Source organism: Euprymna scolopes, chromosome 45 (assembly GCF_053919585.1).
Source record: "Euprymna scolopes isolate OS-2025 chromosome 45, ASM5391958v1, whole genome shotgun sequence".
NCBI lineage: Eukaryota > Metazoa > Mollusca > Cephalopoda > Sepiida > Sepiolidae > Euprymna > Euprymna scolopes.
In genome coordinates, this window is record NC_136526.1 from 52,315,406 (window position 1) to 52,334,829 (window position 19,424).

The window sequence follows — 19,424 nt, forward strand, 5'->3', positions numbered from 1 at the left end:
CTTTACAGGTAAATTTCTAAAAAAAAACACTACTTTTTTGTTTTAAATTTGAATACATTATTTATTGATCTTTTATCTTCAATTTGTGATATATAAAACTTTGGTGGGTAAATTAATTATTTACTTTTTAATAGACACTTGAGAAGGGGGGTGGTGAATTTTAAAAAAACGTTTGTCTAAAATATTATATTCGGTTTATTGGAAAGAGCATAAAATTTCACATTGACCCTGAAAAGATCGTAAAAACTGAATCAATAGAAAAATTTTGATAGATTTTTAAAAATTGAAAAATACCGAGCTCGTAAAATTAAATTAATTTCATTACTGTTTGAAAAAAATAAATATTTTTATTACTTTTAAAACAACTTTAATAGTTTATTTTGAAAGTATAATGCATAAAGAAACTAAAAAACCCACTTTTAAAAGAGAAATTACGAGTTTTTTTTTAATATTTTATTGGCAGTTTCGTGTTAGGGGTGTCAAAAATTCCTACAAAAATTCTGATACACCTGCATGAGTCATGCAGAGAGTGGTCCGTGCTGAAATAATAACGCTATTATTTAAAAAGCTATTCTTAACATGGGGAGAGGAGGGTGTTTTGTACCTATTCTGTACTTTAACCTTACAATTGAATTAAAAAAAAAAACATATAAAACTTTAATTAAACTTGGAAATACGATTTTAAAAAAATAGCGCGAATCGGTAAGTGCACTAGCACAAAAAAAATAAAAAAGAAAGAAAAGGGCAACTTTAAAAGCAAAACTAAATAAACACCCGGTTAGAGAGATTTTGATCGTACCAACCATTCTTGGTTTATATGCAATCATGAAATGTTGACTCATTTCTCATTAAACTTTGTGAAACATTTATTATTAAAACAAAGACAATCATAAGTTTGGGCGGGCCCCTGTAGTAAAACAAAGGGAATCATAATTTGTAGCGATTTTAAGGTTTCATTTTAACTGAATCAAACCAAAAACTGTTTTGTTTTTTTTGTTTTTTTTTATTTTGTTTTTCCGTTCATGTATTTTGGGATGTTAGGGATTATGTTAGAGTACGTCATAATATGTTAGGTAATTTCAATGTTTTCAATATAAAAATAATTTTCAAGGCACTTAAAAAAAAAGAAAGAAACTTTAAAAACCAAAGTAAACAATAAAAACCCGATTAGAGAGATTTCTACATTACCATTCTTCGTTCATATGCAATCATGGAACGTTGACTCATTTCTCTATTAAAACAAAGGCAATCATAATGGTTTCGACGCGCCCCTGTAGTAAAACAAAGGCAATCATAATGTAATAAAAAAGAGCTTCAAAAGCAATTAAATTAATAAATACTTACTTTTTGTTTGGCAATCTGTTTTTAACAAAGAAACGATTATAAGATGAGTTAATTCAAACGAGATGAGTTTGACGGGTTGAAGGCAAGATTTTAAGATGGCGACCGAAAAAGCAAGTTCGCAGAAAATTAAAATATTTTTTTTTATTTTATTGTTATTTCATATTTTTTTTTTTTTTTAGAGTTGTGTTAAATTACAAAAAATTATTTCATTGTTAAAAAGTATTTACTTACTAGAACCATTGCTACGTCATAGGAAATAGACGATTATAGTCAAATACATATTATTTAAATGTTTATTTACAGACACATTTTCACAGAAATAATTAATATTAAATGTAAAACATATTGTATGCGGTAATTCTGTTTTAGCACGCCAGTAGGTGTATCAGGATTTGGGGGTAATTTTTGACAACCCTAACACAAAACTGCGAACATAATATTTAAAAAAAAAAAAAAATCGTAATTTCTCTTTTTTAAAGTGAGTTTTTTACTGCCAAAATAAACTATTAAAGTTGTTTAAAAGATAATAGAAATATTATTTCTTTTCTTTTTTTTTTTTTTTTAAACAGTGTTTACAAAGTGCCGGCACGGCGGCGCGCGTTTATGCAGCCATTTTTTTTTTTTTTCGTATGAAATCAGTTGAATTTTACGAGGTTTTTTTTTTTTTCCATGGTTCCACGCAAGAGCATAAAAAAGGCCAAATTTGTCCTAAAAAAGGCCAATCTGAGAAGCCTTAGAAAAGCCAATTTTTCAAAACAAGATGGCGGTCTCGATTGTCGTACATTTAGTCTAATAAAAAATGTTGAAAAAATAATAAAAGTTAATTTTTTTTTTTAATTTCAACCGTAAGATCTAATAATGTGTTTTATATAAAAATAAATAATTTTTTTATAATTTTTGTCTTTAGATACGCTGCCGAAGTATAAATTTGCCAAAAATATATAAAAATACAGAAACTTTTTATCAATTATATTTTTATTTATATATTTATTTGGAAAAGAGAAAATAAGGAACATAGACCAATTACAAAAAATATTTATCGTTCGTTTTTAGTTAAAAAAAAATATTAGGTAGTGATAATATCGGTAGTTCGAGAAATTAATTTTTCTTCAAGTTATATCGCTTCCATTAATACGGATTTAGGCGCATTTTTCATAATGTTCCTGTAAAAATTAAATAATTTTTTTTTCAATTCTTATAATTTACGATGCTTTATTTTCATTTAAAAAAAAGGCAAAAAAAAATCATTTTTTTTTTTTTTTTTTTTTTTTTTTTACTACAGAAAACCATAATTTTAGTAAAGGTATTTTTTGTTTAAACAAAATAATACATTTCTACGAAGACTTAAATAAAAATAATAGGTTCATTATATTCCGTGATCATTATTTGATAAATCATTAAAATTGGTTAATGTCCTAATTTTTGGTGAATTTTTAAATAAAGGGAGGGGTCAAAATGTTTCTACGTTTGAGCATCTGCACCATTTTGCACGTACCTACCAGCATATTGAGTTCAGAAGCTATTTTTGTACCTCTTTCTATCTTTGTACCTCTTCTATTTTTGTACCTCTTTCTATCTTCTACAAAAATGTAGTAGGCAAAAAAAAAAATAAATAAATAAATGTTCTGTCAGCAACAGTACAACTTCAAAATAGTCAATATCGCCCACCTCCAGAAGAGAGGGAATTCCTGTTCGTGATAACCGTGGTAAAAGAAGACACACTCCAATCGCCAGAAACACCCACACACACAGTTTGCAGGACACTGCCGACTCGTCTCTAGCTTCCTGCTTTTATAGTGGCCGGGAATTATCCATTTGCATAATCACATGAGACAGAAACGTGATTTTCCGAGAGTTGCATGGGGTAAATGCTAATAAAAACCCCCGGACGCCATCTTGGAATTCTCTTTTTCCCCCCCAACTGGTGACACAACAGACGTACCCGAGGTAAGCTCTTTTTCCCCTCATTTTAGTTATTGCTACTTCTGCTACACTCCCCCCTGATCTCATGATCACAAATGGGGCAGGGGGGCAGTCGTCTCTGTCTGGTACTTCTCCGAAGAACCGGAGGCAGCACTTCCTCCCTGCCATCCTCCTCATCGCCATTATTGCCACCAGTCTGCTCCATCGGCGGTGTTTCACAATCAGGGCAGGGGGGCAGTATTCGTTTCTGTCGGGTACTCCTTCGTAGAGGCAAGACGGGTGGTCCTTCCTCCGCTTCTTCAGTATGTACATTATATGGCTCAAAATCCTCTTCGTCGTCCTGCATCATACTCTGTCTTTTCAGAAGACATTATACTGTCTGAGTCTCCCTCTTCCTCCGATGTAACAACATAATGGCGAGGGCGCAAATCCTTCACGTGATGAGGCACACCGTCCACCAAAATCGACTGAGGGCTGATCACCTTGGTCACCTCACCCTTGCCGAACCTCGTGATACATCGATTTTGCGGTCTTCTGACCCATACGCGATCTCCAACCTGGTAAAAGCTGTTCTTGGGACCTGGGGACGCAGTTGCGAGATTGTTCTCCTTTACTCGAACTTCGTATTGATAAATCCTGTTGGCAGGCGCAGTGGAGGGAGATGTGTCGTCTCTTGGTGTGATGTTATACCAGTAGACAGCCTCCTGTATGGGACAACACATTCTAGCCGCTATTCGTTTCACTGTACGATGACATCGCTCCGCTATGCCATTCCCGGCTGGAGCGTATGCACAACGGAATCGCAAGTGAACTCCCCATTTACATGCAAATGCTTGGAACATATTGCTGCAGAAAGCTGTGTCATTGTCTAAAAGGAGTTCATGCGGCGCGCCACGCTCGAGGAACACTGCCTCCAACTGATGAATCACGCTTGCCGAGTCCTGCCTTGCCAATTTCCTCCAAATGGAGAAACGCGATGGACCACAGTCTGTTAAAGTTAAAAAATGGAAGGTGCCATAATGCGTGATATCCATTCCAATTCTCTGCCAATTCTCGTTAACTTCCAGCTTTCCCTTTTCCCACCTGACTGGCGCTGGGTCAATGGACTGACATTCCTCGCATTTCTGTATGACCGTTCTGACAGTTGCTTTTGTCGTGGTTGGACATCTTCTCCTGACAAAGTAGGTAGTGCGTCGCACCCCCGGATGTCCACTATCTTTGTGAATAGCCATGATTTGACTCTCATCCAGCTCGTCTGTGTGGACCGCGCCTATCACTGGGTCAAGACCGTTTTTCTTTTTCATTGCCTCAAACCACCGGTGGCACTCGTGTCAGTCGGTCAGCAATGTTTCGTGCTGATGGAACCAGCGTCACATCCACTGTCAGCCCGTACTCTTTCACAAGCTCCTTAAGAGTGCTTAATCGCCTCCTAATAAGTATCTCGCTTGCTGCTTTGGTGCGTACTTGCGCCTTTCCAGTTAGCGTGTCCGAGACCCAATGGTATACGCAAACAGAATCTGTCTTTATGTGTAGCACCTTGCTCTGCCACTGGAGAGCCAAATTGATGCCTTTCAATACGGCATCCAGTTCAGCCAAGTTGATATGTTGAGAGTCATCTTCAGGTCGCAGCCAACATGCATCTTCCAGCACAGTTTCACACATCTCCAAGGCTGCCCCAATTGCTAGGGAGCTAGCATCGACCCATACATTCAGCTCTTTGCCGTCCACACACCAATTTCCCTGTGCCGGATCGTTCTGCTGTGCAGATTTTAAGGTTTCAAACATCATACGATGTAGTACGGTGTCCCTTGCTTCATCATCCCAGCCCTTCGTTACCGAACTTACTCTCCTTTTGAGTATTCCACAAGCCACACGAAGCCAACCGCACACCGGAAAGTGCCCGACAAGTCGACCACACAGAGAAAAGATTGTTCGTCGCGTAACAATACTGGGAGCCTCCGGAATTGCATTTCCTCGCTTCCACCGCAGTTCATTGCATTCCATCCTGACTGCCAATCCCAGCACCCGTGCACCGTCCTTCAACTGCTCCGGGTTCTTGCACTCCAACCCGAACTGCGCGAGGTATTCTCTCACACGGGTCGCGGGCACCACGTCTTCATTGACAAAAATGTCATCAATGTAAGCAGATGCTGCGCGGCTTATAACTTCTTCCTGAGATAGTACTTCGCTGACAATTGCTCTCATTATCAAGGGAGCCACATTCAAACCAAACCCCAGACGGGTCAGACAGTATTTTTTCCCATCGATTTCCACAGTCTGGTATGGCCACAGTGTCTCATGGACCCGGACTTGTAGGTATGCTCTTCTGAGGTCCAGTAGAGACACGTTAGCACCTTTTTGTCTCCACTCACGCAGCTTAGCCGCACAAACATCTGCGTTGGCCGTAAATGCGTCTACGTAATGATTTAGCTCCCGGTAGTCCATTACCGGGCGCACTTTGGCTTTGTTCTGCTGTATCACAGCCATCAGGGGAATTAGACCTTTGGGGGGTCCCAATTTATCCTCTGGGTATGGCACGAGCCAACCATTATCTATCCAGGTGTGGAGCTCCTGCGTGTATTCTTCACGAATTTCTGCTGGCACTGGGTACTCTGACACTCGATTATGCAGCCTTTCAGGGGGGTGGTCCACAGACCATTTCCACGATGCGGTCCACGTTCGGTTTTGATGGTCAAAGGTAGCAGTGAAATCTGGTTCATCGATAGAAATGGCTGCGCATTTAATACTTTTCCTGGCGCCCAGCCGCACTGATCCTGTAGGCTTGACAACGACACCTCCTAGAGCTTTTATGGCATCGATCCCTAGAAGCAAGTCAAATCCCAGTGGCTTGCCATGCACCACCAACACATCGACTCTGGCAGACACACCTTCATCAGTGGATACAGAAACCGTTCCAACACCGCAGCACGCATGGGACATTCCACCAATTGTGTTGACATTTACGTTTGTTTTTCTCCAAGACCGGCACCGGTCTGCATGTAAAATTGTCCTGGAGCATCCTGTATCAATAAGCGCCAAACATCGCGTCCCGTCAACATGGATGCTTATCACCGGGAGCGTCGTGTTCACATCTTGGTTGGGAAGGAGACTGGCGCTTATGCGTCCTCCCCTTGCTCGTTTCCCGAGCAGTTCCGAGCCCAGTGTCCACTCTCACCGCAACGGTAACACCGTGTTCCACGTTTTCGACAGTCCCTTGCAAGGTGGCCTTTAACATTGCATTTGAAACAGGTCACGTTAACAGGATTATTCTGGGCCCTGTTGTTGGGTGAGCGTGTGGCCGCAACCACATCCTAATTTTGTTCGCCAGTCGTCGTCAAAATTCTCGCTCTCGACATTAGCTCCCCCATGGTCAGGGCTTTGATGTTCGGCACCTGTTGAAGAGCAATTGAGATGGTGTCAGGGAATCCAGTGACAAAAATTAATTTTGTGAGTCTCTCTGAGCTTTCTCCTGTGAATCCGGCCAATCCAACCAACTGCCTGATCTTGTTGGCGTACACATCCACACGTTCACCAGCCCATCTAACCATGGTTATTTTTCTATATGCTGCAAACGCGTCATCAGTAAATGCCTCCTTTAATCGAGCCTCAATCTGGTCTATTTTCTTTTGATCGTCCTCCTCCATTTCCATGTAGAGGGCCAGCGCATCGCCTTCCAGGTATAAAGGTAGCAGACTCGCTACGTCATCCACCTGCTGAAGTTGTGCGACAAGTCTCACTTTTTTCAGCCACGCTACAACGTCTCCCTCGCCAGAGAACGGCTTGATAATATCACTGCTTATCCGCACCTTTGCCATATTCGGGCCGAAATAGCTTGAAACAAAAATGTAGTAGGCAAAAAAAAAATAAATAAATAAATGTTCTATCAGCAACAGTACAACTTCAAAATAGTCAATATCGCCCACCTCCAGAAGAGAGGGAATTCCTGTTCGTGATAACCGTGGTAAAAGAAGACACACTCCAATCGCCAGAAACACCCACACACACAGTTTGCAGGACACTGCCGACTCGTCTCTAGCTTCCTGCTTTTATAGTGGCCGGGAATTATCCATTTGCATAATCACATGAGACAGAAACGTGATTTTCCGAGAGTTGCATGGGGTAAATGCTAATAAAAACCCCCGGACGCCATCTTGGAATTCTCTTTTTCCCCCCAACTGGTGACACAACAGACGTACCCGAGGTAAGCTCTTTTTCCCCTCATTTTAGTTATTGCTACTTCTGCTACAGGAAAAGAGAAAATAAGGAACATAGACCAATTACAAAAAATATTTATCGTTCGTTTTTATTTTAAAAAAAATATTAGGTAGTGATAATATCGGTAGTTCGAGAAATTAATTTTTCTTCAAGTTATATCGCTTCCATTAATACGGATTTAGGCGCATTTTTCATAATGTTCCTGTAAAAATTAAATAATTTTTTTTCAATTCTTATAATTTACGATGCTTTATTTTCATTTTAAAAAAAGGCAAAAAAAAATCATTTTTTTTTTTTTTTTTTTACTACAGAAAACCATAATTTTAGTAAAGGTATTTTTTGTTTAAACAAAATAATACATTTCTACGAAGACTTAAATAAAAATAATAGGTTCATTATATTCCGTAATCATTATTTGATAAATCATTAAAATTGGTTAATGTCCTAATTTTTGGTGAATTTTTAAATAAAGGGAGGGGTCAAAATGTTTATACGTTTGAGCATCTGCACCATTTTGCACGTACCTACCAGCATATTGAGTTCAGAAGCTATTTTTGTACCTCTTTCTATCTTTGTGCCTTGCTATGATTTCCTGGCGCATATCATTAATTCTAAAACCGTACCTGCTCAGTGTCTGAAAGCTGTTATCACCTGACCTGTAAGGAGGCGGGACCTTGGGGTGCCTTCTGATTGATTGAATTTTTGTAGCAAGATTAAATGACTGCTTAAGAATGAAATTTGTGATTGGTTGAAGTATTGTCGCAATCGGGGGTAACAAAAATATTTGAAAAGTTTACCCATTTTGTGCTTGGGCGCCACCTGTCGGCATGTTTGAAAGTTAGGGTTTGGCTTCTTCTTCTTCTTCTTCTTCTTCTTCTTCTTATTATTATTATTATTATTAGTAGTAGTAGTAGTAGTAGTAGTAGTAGTAGTCGTAGTAGTAGTTCATTTAATTACGTACGTTTTTTTTATTAAAAAAATATTGTACGTAATTAAATGAAACAAACAAGAAATTGTCAAACCTAATAAGGTGAAATAAATACATTTATTTGAAAAAAAAATCATAAAAATAAATAAACATTTTATTTGAAAAAAATCATAAAAATAAATAAACATTTTATTTGAAAGAAAATCATAAAAATAAATAAACATTTTATTTGAAAAAAATCATAAAAATAAATAAAATGTTTATTTATTTTTATGATTTTTTTTTCATATAAAATGTTTATTTTATATGAAAAAAAAATCATAAAAATAAATAAACATTTTATTTGAAAAAAAATCATAAAAATAAATAAACATTTTATTTGAAAAAAAATCATAAAAATAAATAAACATTTTATTTGAAAAAAATCATAAAAATAAATAAACATTTTATTTGAAAAAAATCATAAAAATAAATAAACATTTTATTTGAAAAAAAATCATAAAAATAAATAAACATTTTATTTGAAAAAAAATCATAAAAATAAATAAACATTTTATTTGAAAAAAAATCATAAAAATAAATAAACATTTTATATGAAAAAAAATCATAAAAATAAATAAATATTTTATTTGAAAAAAAAATCATAAAAATAAATAAACATTTTATATGAAAAAAATCGATTAAAAATAAATAAACATTTTATATGAAAAAAATCATAAAAATAAATAAACATTTTATTTGAAAAAAAAATCATAAAAATAAATAAACATTTTATTTGAAAAAAATCATAAAAATAAACAAACATTTTATATGAAAAAAATCATAAAAATAAATAAACATTTTATTTGAAAAAAATCATAAAAACAAATAAACATTTTATATGAAAAAGATCGATTAAAAATATTGTTATTTATTTTATTTAAGCGCAATATTGAAATCAAACAACCAAGAAATCGTCCAACATAATTGGACCGTCTATTTCCTATGACGTGTCATGCCGTGGACAAAACAAGCAATGGACGGGTCAATTAATATACGTGAATGCCCTTTTATTTATTTATTTGGGAATGTTTTACCTGGTTTCCACCTTAAGATTTTCCTTTAAAATGACTTTCTTTACAGGGTTTTTTGGATATGCTGACAACGAATATCACATTTGAATTTTCCGTTGCATCGTAAGTGAAAGAAGTAAAAAACAAGCTGAAATTCTAAGGAGGAAAAATACCTCAAGTGGACGGATCGAGAGGAGAAAACTTTATTGTGAATAAAGAAAAAGGGAAGTGTGGGATTGTTACAATAAGATGAGAGTTGTCAGACTTTCAACACACTTTTTTAAATTAGTAATGTGTTCATTATATTCATCTTGCTCTTTTTTAAATTAGTAATGTGTTCATTATATTCATCTTGCTCTTTTTTAAATTAGTAATGTGTTCATTATATTCATCTTGCTCTTTTTTAAATTAGTAATGTGTTCATTATATGCATCTTGCTCTTTTTTAAATTAGTAATGTGTTCATTATATTCATCTTGCTCTTTTTTAAATTAGTGATGTGTTCATTATATTCATCTTGCTCTTTTTAAATTAGTAATGTGTTCATTATATTCATCTTGCTCTTTTTTAAATTAGTAATGTGTTCATTATATTCATCTTGCTCTTTTTTAAATTAGTAATGTGTTCATTATATTCATCTTGCTCTTTTTTAAATTAGCAATGTGTTCATTATATTCATCTTGCTCTTTTTTAAATTAGTAATGTGTTCATTATATGCATCTTGCTCTTTTTTAAATTAGTAATGTGTTCATTATATTCATCTTGCTCTTTTTTAAATTAGTAATGAGTTCATTATATTCATCTTGCTCTTTTTTAAATTAGTAATGTGTTCATTATATTCATCTTGCTCTTTTTTTTAATTAGTAATGTGTTCATTATATTCATCTTGCTCTTTTTAAAATTAGTAATGTGTTCATTATATTCATCTTGCTCTTTTTTAAATTAGTAATGAGTTCATTATATGCATCTTGCTCTTTTTAAAATTAGTAATGTATTCATTATATTAATCTTGCTCTTTTTTTTAATTAGTAATGTGTTCATTATATTCATCTTGCTCTTAGAATGTTATCGTGTTGTTTTTATTTATTTATTTATTTATTTTTATTCTTATTTTTAAATGTGTCGGTGTCGGAAATTTATCCTCTTTCAGATAAATTTGACGCAAAAATAACTAGCCTGCCAAAAAAAATAAAATAAATAAAATAAAAGGATGGAATAAAAAGAGGGGGGGGGGTTAAGAATAAAATATAAAGGTCTTGTTTCAAAATGAAGAAGGATTCTGTTTACAATTAAGTTGGTTGCAAATTGTTCCGTTTGCAGGCATTAAATTCCAAACCAAAGAACACCAAAGTAACAACATATAATGCAAAAAAAAAAAAAAAAAATGCTGATTCTGATATTGAAAATGTCGCATCAATGGACGAACACAATATCATGATTCAACATAGTAGTTCCTAATCACTCTCTCATATGCAATAAATTTTAAGAAGTACTCACAAATTGATGGTGGTCAGGCATGTGCCTTTTTCTTTTCTCAATTTAAAGTCTTTTAATAAATTACACTCCTTCCAAATACGTGCAAACTATAGCCACGTAAATAGTCTTCAGAAGTACATGTCGTCGCGTCCCAGTATTCTGTTGCCGGGTATTCTTCTTTGAAGGAGGCTCAGGATATTCCACATTTGCACTGGGCAATGAATCTACGACCACTCTCCATGCCGCCGAAATTGCAAAGAAAGGTGGAATTTTGTGCTGGGCTTGTGACGTCATCAAGGAGCTAGCATTGCTCTTTCCCTTTAAATCAAAGGGAGTTTCGTACGAACCCAAAATATACGAAACTAAGAATCATAAAAATACGAAATACAGAAAATCAAATATAAGAACCAGAATAAAAAAAATAAATATATAAACAGGGGAGGGGTGCATAATTATTGGTAAAAAAAAAATTCCAACATCAGAGCATTATTTCGGAAAACGAATTTAAAGTCTGAATAAAAGTCTTTTTGTTTTTCTAGTTTTGCTTGAGTTGAACGTTTTGTCATGACGTCAACCAGCATATCTGTTTTAGGACAATAAATTATCTCTATACTCTTGGTATTTAGGGCGTGTCTGATAGAATAGTATTTTATATCTATATGCTTACACCTTTTTCGGTGTACAGGGTGCTAGTAAAGTGTTATAGCACTTTAATTGTCCTCAAATATCTTAATGAAGACGTATTTTTAATATTGGTCCATTTCTGTGAGTAGCTGAGTGAGGTACATACCTTCTTGGGTGGTCTTTGCAAATATCACGTATTCATCTTCACATGTGAATAAGGCTATTGTGGGTCGACTTTTTTTTGAACGGCTGTGGTTATTTTCAATGAGCTTGTTTCAGTTTAACTTTGTTGAACTGGGAGTAGTTGATCGACTCTGATGTTCTTTTGTGGGTGAAGATTTGACTGGAAGCTGTATTTTCTTCCAACTGTCTAATGAACTTTATTCACTTAAAGGTGTGCATCCACCGGATAAACTTCTCTGCCACGGAGACAAGTTGTTTGTAACGGGTTATACCAACATGTCTTTGTAGGGGACTAGGATATAAAATACCCCAATCCCATTACAAAAGAATAATGAAACGAATGGAATTGAAGGAAACAAAGACTCAATTAATGGATAAGATAAACGTCGTTTATGTGCTGTTGAAAGAAAGGAACGTTTTAGTTATAACATGTCCGCGCGTATGTAACCAATGTTCATTGCAGGACTGGTATTGTAGAAGGAATAGGAAATATGTGTTCATCTCAAGTTCGGGTCACTATCGTTTGTTCGCATGTGGGAATTGAAGTGAGTGTTGTAGTGGAAATGAGAATCCAGCGTGTAGACAAAGAAGAGGATATTAGAGTTGTCATCAGTTAGTAGTCAGCTACGCGAAGGTGTTCTTAGTGACCAGTAGTAGATGGAGAGAGAAAGAGTGAGAATGTATACATACAGTCTTTAGCTCGTGCCCCATACATAGTCGCAGGGGTGTTGACGACGCGTGAGCGTGTGCCTCCCAAAGGGGATGCGGTTGGTTAGCCCAACCTCTCTAGCCGAGAGCTAGTCCTAAAAAGGAATAGAAACAGCTTGTCTCCTTGTTTTATACTCATTTCCGGAGTGTCTTTTGCGCATGTGTATTTCCTTAGAAAGCGGAAGTGACGTCGTCCATGTGTGCGTGTGTGAGTACATGTGTATACATAAGCGTGTGTGTATATATACGTGAATGTGAGTGTATGTATGTGAACGTGAATATGTGTACATGTGTGGACGTGGGCGCGTATGTTTGTGTGTGCGTATGTATATGACAGCTTGAAATATGAATGTGTGTTTTGTGTGAGACTTGAAAAAGGCTCGTACAAATACTCCCCTTCCTAGGAAAAAAGAAACATGCAATGTATATATATTTATGTATATATATATATATATATATTTTTTTTTTTTTGTGAGTAATGTTTTCGGCAGTTGATTTTTTTGTCCTGTTTTTTTTTTTTTTTTGCTGTTGGTGTTGTTGTTTGAAAAACAACGTCAAAAAGAACGGAATGTCAAAAACGGAGTGTGTTCATAAAAAAGTATTTACTTATGCGTGGAAAACGCATTTACACTTTTTTTAGGCTGACATTTGTTTGGTTGGTTTCTGTTGTGTGCTGACATGTGCAAAGAGTTGCTTGGACAGTGAAGTGAATTGTTCCGTTTGGAAGGAAAATTTTTGTTTCATGTTGACGGTTGTCGTGTGTGTGCCCAGTTGACGGTATCTTCGCATGTGAGTCTGCGGTAATGTCTGCATCGTTTGGACTGGTGCTAGTCGCGCGTTCGTTCTTGTTGAACGGAGTTTGGTTGCTGCTGTCTTTGCATGTGCATCTGCGGTACTGTGCGTACATTGTCTGTACGGGCGTTTGTTGTGTATTCGTTCGTGGTTGCCAGCTGTCAACGAAACTTCCAAGTTTTGAGTTTATCCGCGTGCGTTGTGCATCTCAACTCGTATTGTTGATTCAACTTCTTCCTATGTGTTGATAGGGATGTCCTGTTTCTTTGTTGTTGCGTCTGCTTGTGCGGGAGGGAATTGCATAGGCCTATGTGATTTTGCTCCTCGTGTTTGTTGCAGGGTAATGTCAGGAAACCGTGAAAATATTTGTCGAGCTCGAATTTGCTTTTAAATTCGATATGAAAGTCGACAGCTCCGTGTTCGTTTTTTTGCCGAGTCTGACGTGGGTTCGTCATTGTAGTTGGTAGTAGTTATTCCTGTGGGTAGTGGTTCGCTTGGTTTTCTTTGTTGAGAAGTTCGTTTTTTTTTCTTTATTAAATAAAACGCGCGTCTCGCTCAAAACAATTAATTTCAACACGGTAAGGTCGCCATGCTTGTTCGTTCCACGTCAGTCGGGCGCCAGTTTGTTGTGGACTTGTAGCATAGGAGGAAATGCGTGCTCCTCTCGTGTAGGGAGGAAAAATGAACTGTCTCGAGGAAGAAACGAATGACGTGTTAAATTGAATTAAACAAACAGGAATTTCTTTGGTGAAAGAAACAAGTGAAAGAAAGGGGTATCACATGTGGTTAGTTTTGCGTGCGTCTTTCGCTGTGAGCTGGTGAGAAAGAAAGTTTATACCTTGGCGTGTGTCTCTCATTAAGTGGTGAAGAGGAAAAGTTTATCCCTGTAGAGAAAAAGTCTGTGTGTGTATGAGTGCTTCGTTCAACCTCATCCATTTCATTTAAATAAAGGGGTCACGAAATTTGTAGGAGACTAGGATATATAAATACCCCAATCCCGTTACAAAAGAATAATGAAACGAATGGAATTGAAGGAAACAAAGACTCAATTAATGGATAAGATAAACGTCGTTTATGTGCTGTTGAAAGAAAGGAACGTTTTAGTTATAACATGTCCACGCGTATGTAACCAATGTTCATTGCAGGACTGGTATTGTAGAAGGAATAGGAAATATGTGTTCATCTCAAGTTCGGGTCACTATCGTTTGTTCGCACGTGGGAATTGAAGTGAGTGTTGTAGTGGAAATGAGAATCCAGCATGTAGACAAAGAAGAGGATATTAGAGTTGTCATCAGTTAGTAGTCAGCTACGCGAAGGTGTTCTTAGTGACCAGTAGTAGATGGAGAGAGAAAGAGTGAGAATGTATACATACAGTCTTTAGCTCGTGCCCCATACATAGTCGCAGGGGTGTTGACGACGCGTGAGCGTGTGCCTCCCAAAGGGGATGCGGTTGGTTAGCCCAACCTCTCTAGCCGAGAGCTAGTCCTAAAAAGGAATAGAAACAGCTTGTCTCCTTGTTTTATACTCATTTCCGGAGTGTCTTTTGCGCATGTGTATTTCCTTAGAAAGCGGAAGTGACGTCGTCCATGTGTGCGTGTGTGAGTACATGTGTATACGTAAGCGTGTGTGTATATATACGTGAATGTGAGTGTATGTATGCGAACGTGAATATGTGTACATGTGTGGACGTGGGCGCATATGTTTGTGTGTGCGTATATATATATGACAGCTTTAAATATGAATGTGTGTTTTCTGTGGGACTTGAAAAAGGCTCGTACATCTTCAGCTTCTTCATTAAATTGCTTGCCTGTAAAACTTCTACTGTTAATCGTGGACTCCTTTTAACAGACGAGGGACGGACAGAATCTGGAGTTTTATTTGAGTTTCCTATAGACAACGACAAATTGGGAGATGCCTTGTTTTCTTTTAGTACAGTTTTATCAGTTTTCTTGTGAGATTCTTTGCTTTTCTTGTTTTAGAGCAGCTTTCATTTTTAACTAGAAGGGGTACCCGGCGTTGCCCGGGTGTTTGGAGGTGTGTGTGCTGTTAAATAAAAAAGAAATCGGGGGGGGCGGGGTTGTTAGGATCGAACCCGAAGCGCTGAGGCGAAGTTGGAAAATAAAATGTGAAAAAAACATGAACTGTTCGGCCAGCCAGATGTTTGAATTTATTTAAGTAAGAACAAAATTGACAGGTGCCCGCACAGAAGTCGTTTGTGCGAGCGTTACAACGATGACATAAACAATAGCTATTCAGCAAATGAGGTCAATAATCAGGTTTGTTTGTTATAAGCAAAGTAAAAAATGAAAACATAAAAACGAACGTTAAAACTTAAACGGGAATCAAAACATCGAAAAAAAAACACAAAAAAACTAACGTAAGGCAAACGGACGATGTTAAATGTAAAAATCGATAAAATAAAAAAGAAAACAGAAAAATGAACGTTTAAACTAAAAAAAATGTGAAAAATGGCTTAAATAAGCCTAAAAAATCGGTGGGTACCCGGGTGTTTTTAGGTGTCACTAAGAATAAGCAAAGTAAAAAAAAAAAAAAACAGAAAAACGAATGTTACGTGAAAAATTGCTTAAATAACACTTGTTCAATATTTACATTTAAAAAATCGAAAAAAAAGACATCTCACACCACGATTCGAACACAAAATGTTTAGATAACGAACCAATGCGCTAACCAACTGAGCTAACGCGACGTACATGAAATTTAGTCAGTTCTTCAACTATTTAAAGTAAATCAGGTCATGACGTCATCTACCGCATGCTAGAACCGGTTGTCGTCACGAGGGGATGGTTTTTGTTGACCCCTCCTGTCGAAAATTGTTGATTTTGGGGTGAAAAAAAGGAACGTTTTTGGCCAATTTTTCGATATTTTTCGGGCGAAGGATGGGGCTTCAATATGATACCGAGTTTGTGAATTTTCGTTGTGTCTGTCGAAAGTTTTTAGCGGACACACAAACACACATACATACATTTTCGCTTCTATATATATAGACTAGCAAGGGGTACCCAGCGATGCCCGGGTGTTTGGAGGTGTATGTAGTGTTAAATAAAAAAGAACCCAGTGGGGGGGGGAGAGATCAATCCTGAAGCCCTGAGGCAAAGTTTGAAAATAAAATCGGCCAGCCAGAATGAGTTAGTGAAAGATGTTTGAATTTATTTAAGAACCATGGCCGGAAGTCGTCAAGCGTTACGACGACGATGTAGGTTTGTTTGTTATAAGTGAAGTAAACAAAGAAACAATGTTAACACTAAGCGGGAAAATAAACACAAAAAAAACTAACGTAAGGCAAACGAACGATGAAAACAGAAAAACGAACATGTGAAAAATGGCTTAAATAAGTCTGTTTCGATATTAAAATTTAAAAAATCGGAAAAAAAAAAACATCTCACACCACGATTCGAACCCCAAATATTTAGATAATGAACCAAGGTGCTAACCAACTGAGCTAAGGCGACGTTCACGAAATTTGTTCGGTTTTTCAACTATTTAAAGTAAATCATGGCACGACGTTATCTGACGCATGCTTAGAATCGGTCATTGTCACGAGAGGACCGTTTTTGTTGACCCCACCCCCCTGTCGAAAATTGTCGATATTTTTCGAGCAAAGGATGAAGCTTCAATGTGATACCGAGTTTGTGAATTTTCGTTGCGTCTGTCGAAAGTTTTTAGCAGACATCCAAAGATACACACAAACATACATACATACATACATACATACATACATACATACATACATTTTCGCTTTTATATATTCAGATAAACAGGATTGGACGGCAAACCAGAAAAAAAAAACAAATAAAAAACGGTTCCCGATATTAAAGAATTGGCCACTTGTACAGTTTAATCAAGACATTTAAAAATAAAAATATCGAAAAAAGGTTATATTGCACGTATCTGTTTTCAACTGAAAATCTCCGAAAAAAAAAAATTCACTTAATTTGATCGAGTAATTTAAAAAAAAAAAATATATTTTTAGAGCGGATAAACACGTTTTTATGACAGCGCGTTGAAGATAGATATCTTGGAACTTTTTGAACCACGCCATGGGGAGATAACTTAAGTTAAAGCGCCGACACTCCCTCCCCATCTTTAATACTAGCTTTTTTTCCCTAAGAATTGAACCTTTTGCTCGCTATCATAAGAACTTGTTTTTGCTTTTTGTTTTTTTTTTGCTGTAAAAAAAAAAATTAATTAATAAATAAACTACTTGATGAAATTAAGTAATTTTTTTTTTTTTCCGGAGAACTTCATTTCATAACAAATACGTACAATTATAACTTTTTTCAATATTTTCATTTTTTAATATCTTGATTAAACTGTACAAGTAGCAAAGCAAAAGCACTGTTTTGTGTTGCTTAATCTTGTGCTTTTCTAAGTTTCATACCAATTTTTGTTGATCAGTTCATTTAAAATGTTGTTTGATGCAAGTACAGAATAATTAACAAAAGCCCCAAGCAGTATCAGAATTTTTGTAGGAATTTTTGACACCTCTAACACGAAACTGCGAATACAATATAAAAATCTCGTAATTTCTCTGTTAAAAGTGGGTTATTTATTTTCTTTATGGATTATACTTCCAAAATAAACTATTACAGTTGTTTTAAAAGTAATAGAAATATTTTTTTTTTAAAACAGTAATGAATTTTCCGAACTCAATATTTTTCAATTTTTAAACTTTAAAATTCTATCAAAATTTTTCTATTGATGCTATTTTTACGATATTTTCAGGGTCAATGTGAAATTTTATGTTCTTTCCAATAAACCGAATATAATATTTTAGACAAACGTTTTTTTTTTAATTCACGCCCCCCCCCAAGTGTCACCCATTTTCAACTTTCTCTTAAAAAGTAAATAATTAATTTATGTCGGAGAGTTTTATATATCACAAATTGAAGAGAAAAGGTCAATAAATAATATATTCAAATTTAAAACAAAAAAAAATCCCTTTTTTAGAAATTTACCTGTAAAGTCCGAAGTTTAAAACCTTATTTTATAAGAACACATTGATTTTTTTTTTGTCTTTTTTTTCATGAAACCTTGGTCCTTGCTCCTTTAATTGAAAAAAAAATTAGGGCTTGAATTACATTTTTTGAGGAGTTATAAGCTTGTAAAGACAGGGGGTCGAATAATTCACGCCTCTCATTTTGAAATGTCTATTAAAAAGTAAATAATTAATTTATGTCGGGGAGTTTTATATATCACAAATTGAAGAGAAAAGGTCAATAAAGAATATATTCAAATTTAAAACAAAAAACAATCGCTTTTTTAGAAATTTACCTGTAAAGTCCGAAGTTTAAAACCTTTTTAAAAAAAAAAACACATTGTTTTTTTTTTTGTTGTTTTTTTTAATAAAACCTTGGTCCTTGCTCCTTTAATTGAAAAAAAAAATAGGGCTTGAATTACATTTTTCGAGGAGTTATAAGCTTGGAAAGATGGGGTGGAATTATTCACTATTTTCACGAAATTTCTGACACTGGTCCCCACCTCACCATGTTAAAAATGGCTTTCTACAGAATATCTGCAGTAGTGGTCATGCTAAAATAATAACGTTATGATTTAGAAACCAATTGATAATATGGATATAAGTGCTTTCACTTAAAACAATGCAAAAAATAAATTATAAATTTGGGAAACTAAACCGGAAGTAATATTACAGCTTGAGTTTCATATCAGTAACTAAACCTGACTAAACACAGTTTACTGCAGACTTTGAGTCGGTCATTCTTCTGGTTGGTTTCGTCTTCCTTTCTTCCTACTTTACTCCCGGAAGTAAATCAAAACAAAGTCATTTCATTCCTATCTAGATCTTATCAGCAGTGACCTTCGAATATAAGTTGTTTTTTTTTTTTTGTTTTGTTTTTTTTATAAATTACATTAAAATCAATGCAATATTTACCTTCTTGTATAGTCGTTCTTCTTTGTGTTTACTTTGACGATAAAATTAATCATCTTCTCAACCAAAGGCAATGAGAATCTTGTTTGTTTGTTTTCAATTCCCATTCATATTCGAATAGTTCGATTTTCAATTTACATTAAAAAAGAAATGGGGGTGCCTTCTTTTTCATTGTTAAAAACTCCTGAATAAATTTTTAACAATAAAATCATAATTTTTAATCGAGCAGAATTTGTAATTATGTAACTTGAAATCACAATAAATGAAAATAA

The 19,424-nt window shown here is 35.3% G+C and overlaps 1 long non-coding RNA gene across 2 annotated transcripts in view; it reads right to left on the minus strand.

Annotated features, from left to right (window-relative positions):
- Positions 1-1,850, minus strand: part of LOC145269634 (uncharacterized) — a 38,283-nt gene extending 36,433 nt beyond the window's left edge. For both annotated transcript variants that reach the window (XR_013865148.1, XR_013865149.1), the window contains exon 1: positions 1,345-1,850. This is a non-coding gene — a long non-coding RNA (uncharacterized LOC145269634). The remainder of the gene's footprint in view (positions 1-1,344) is intronic.
- Positions 1,851-19,424: the final 17,574 nt, after the last annotated feature.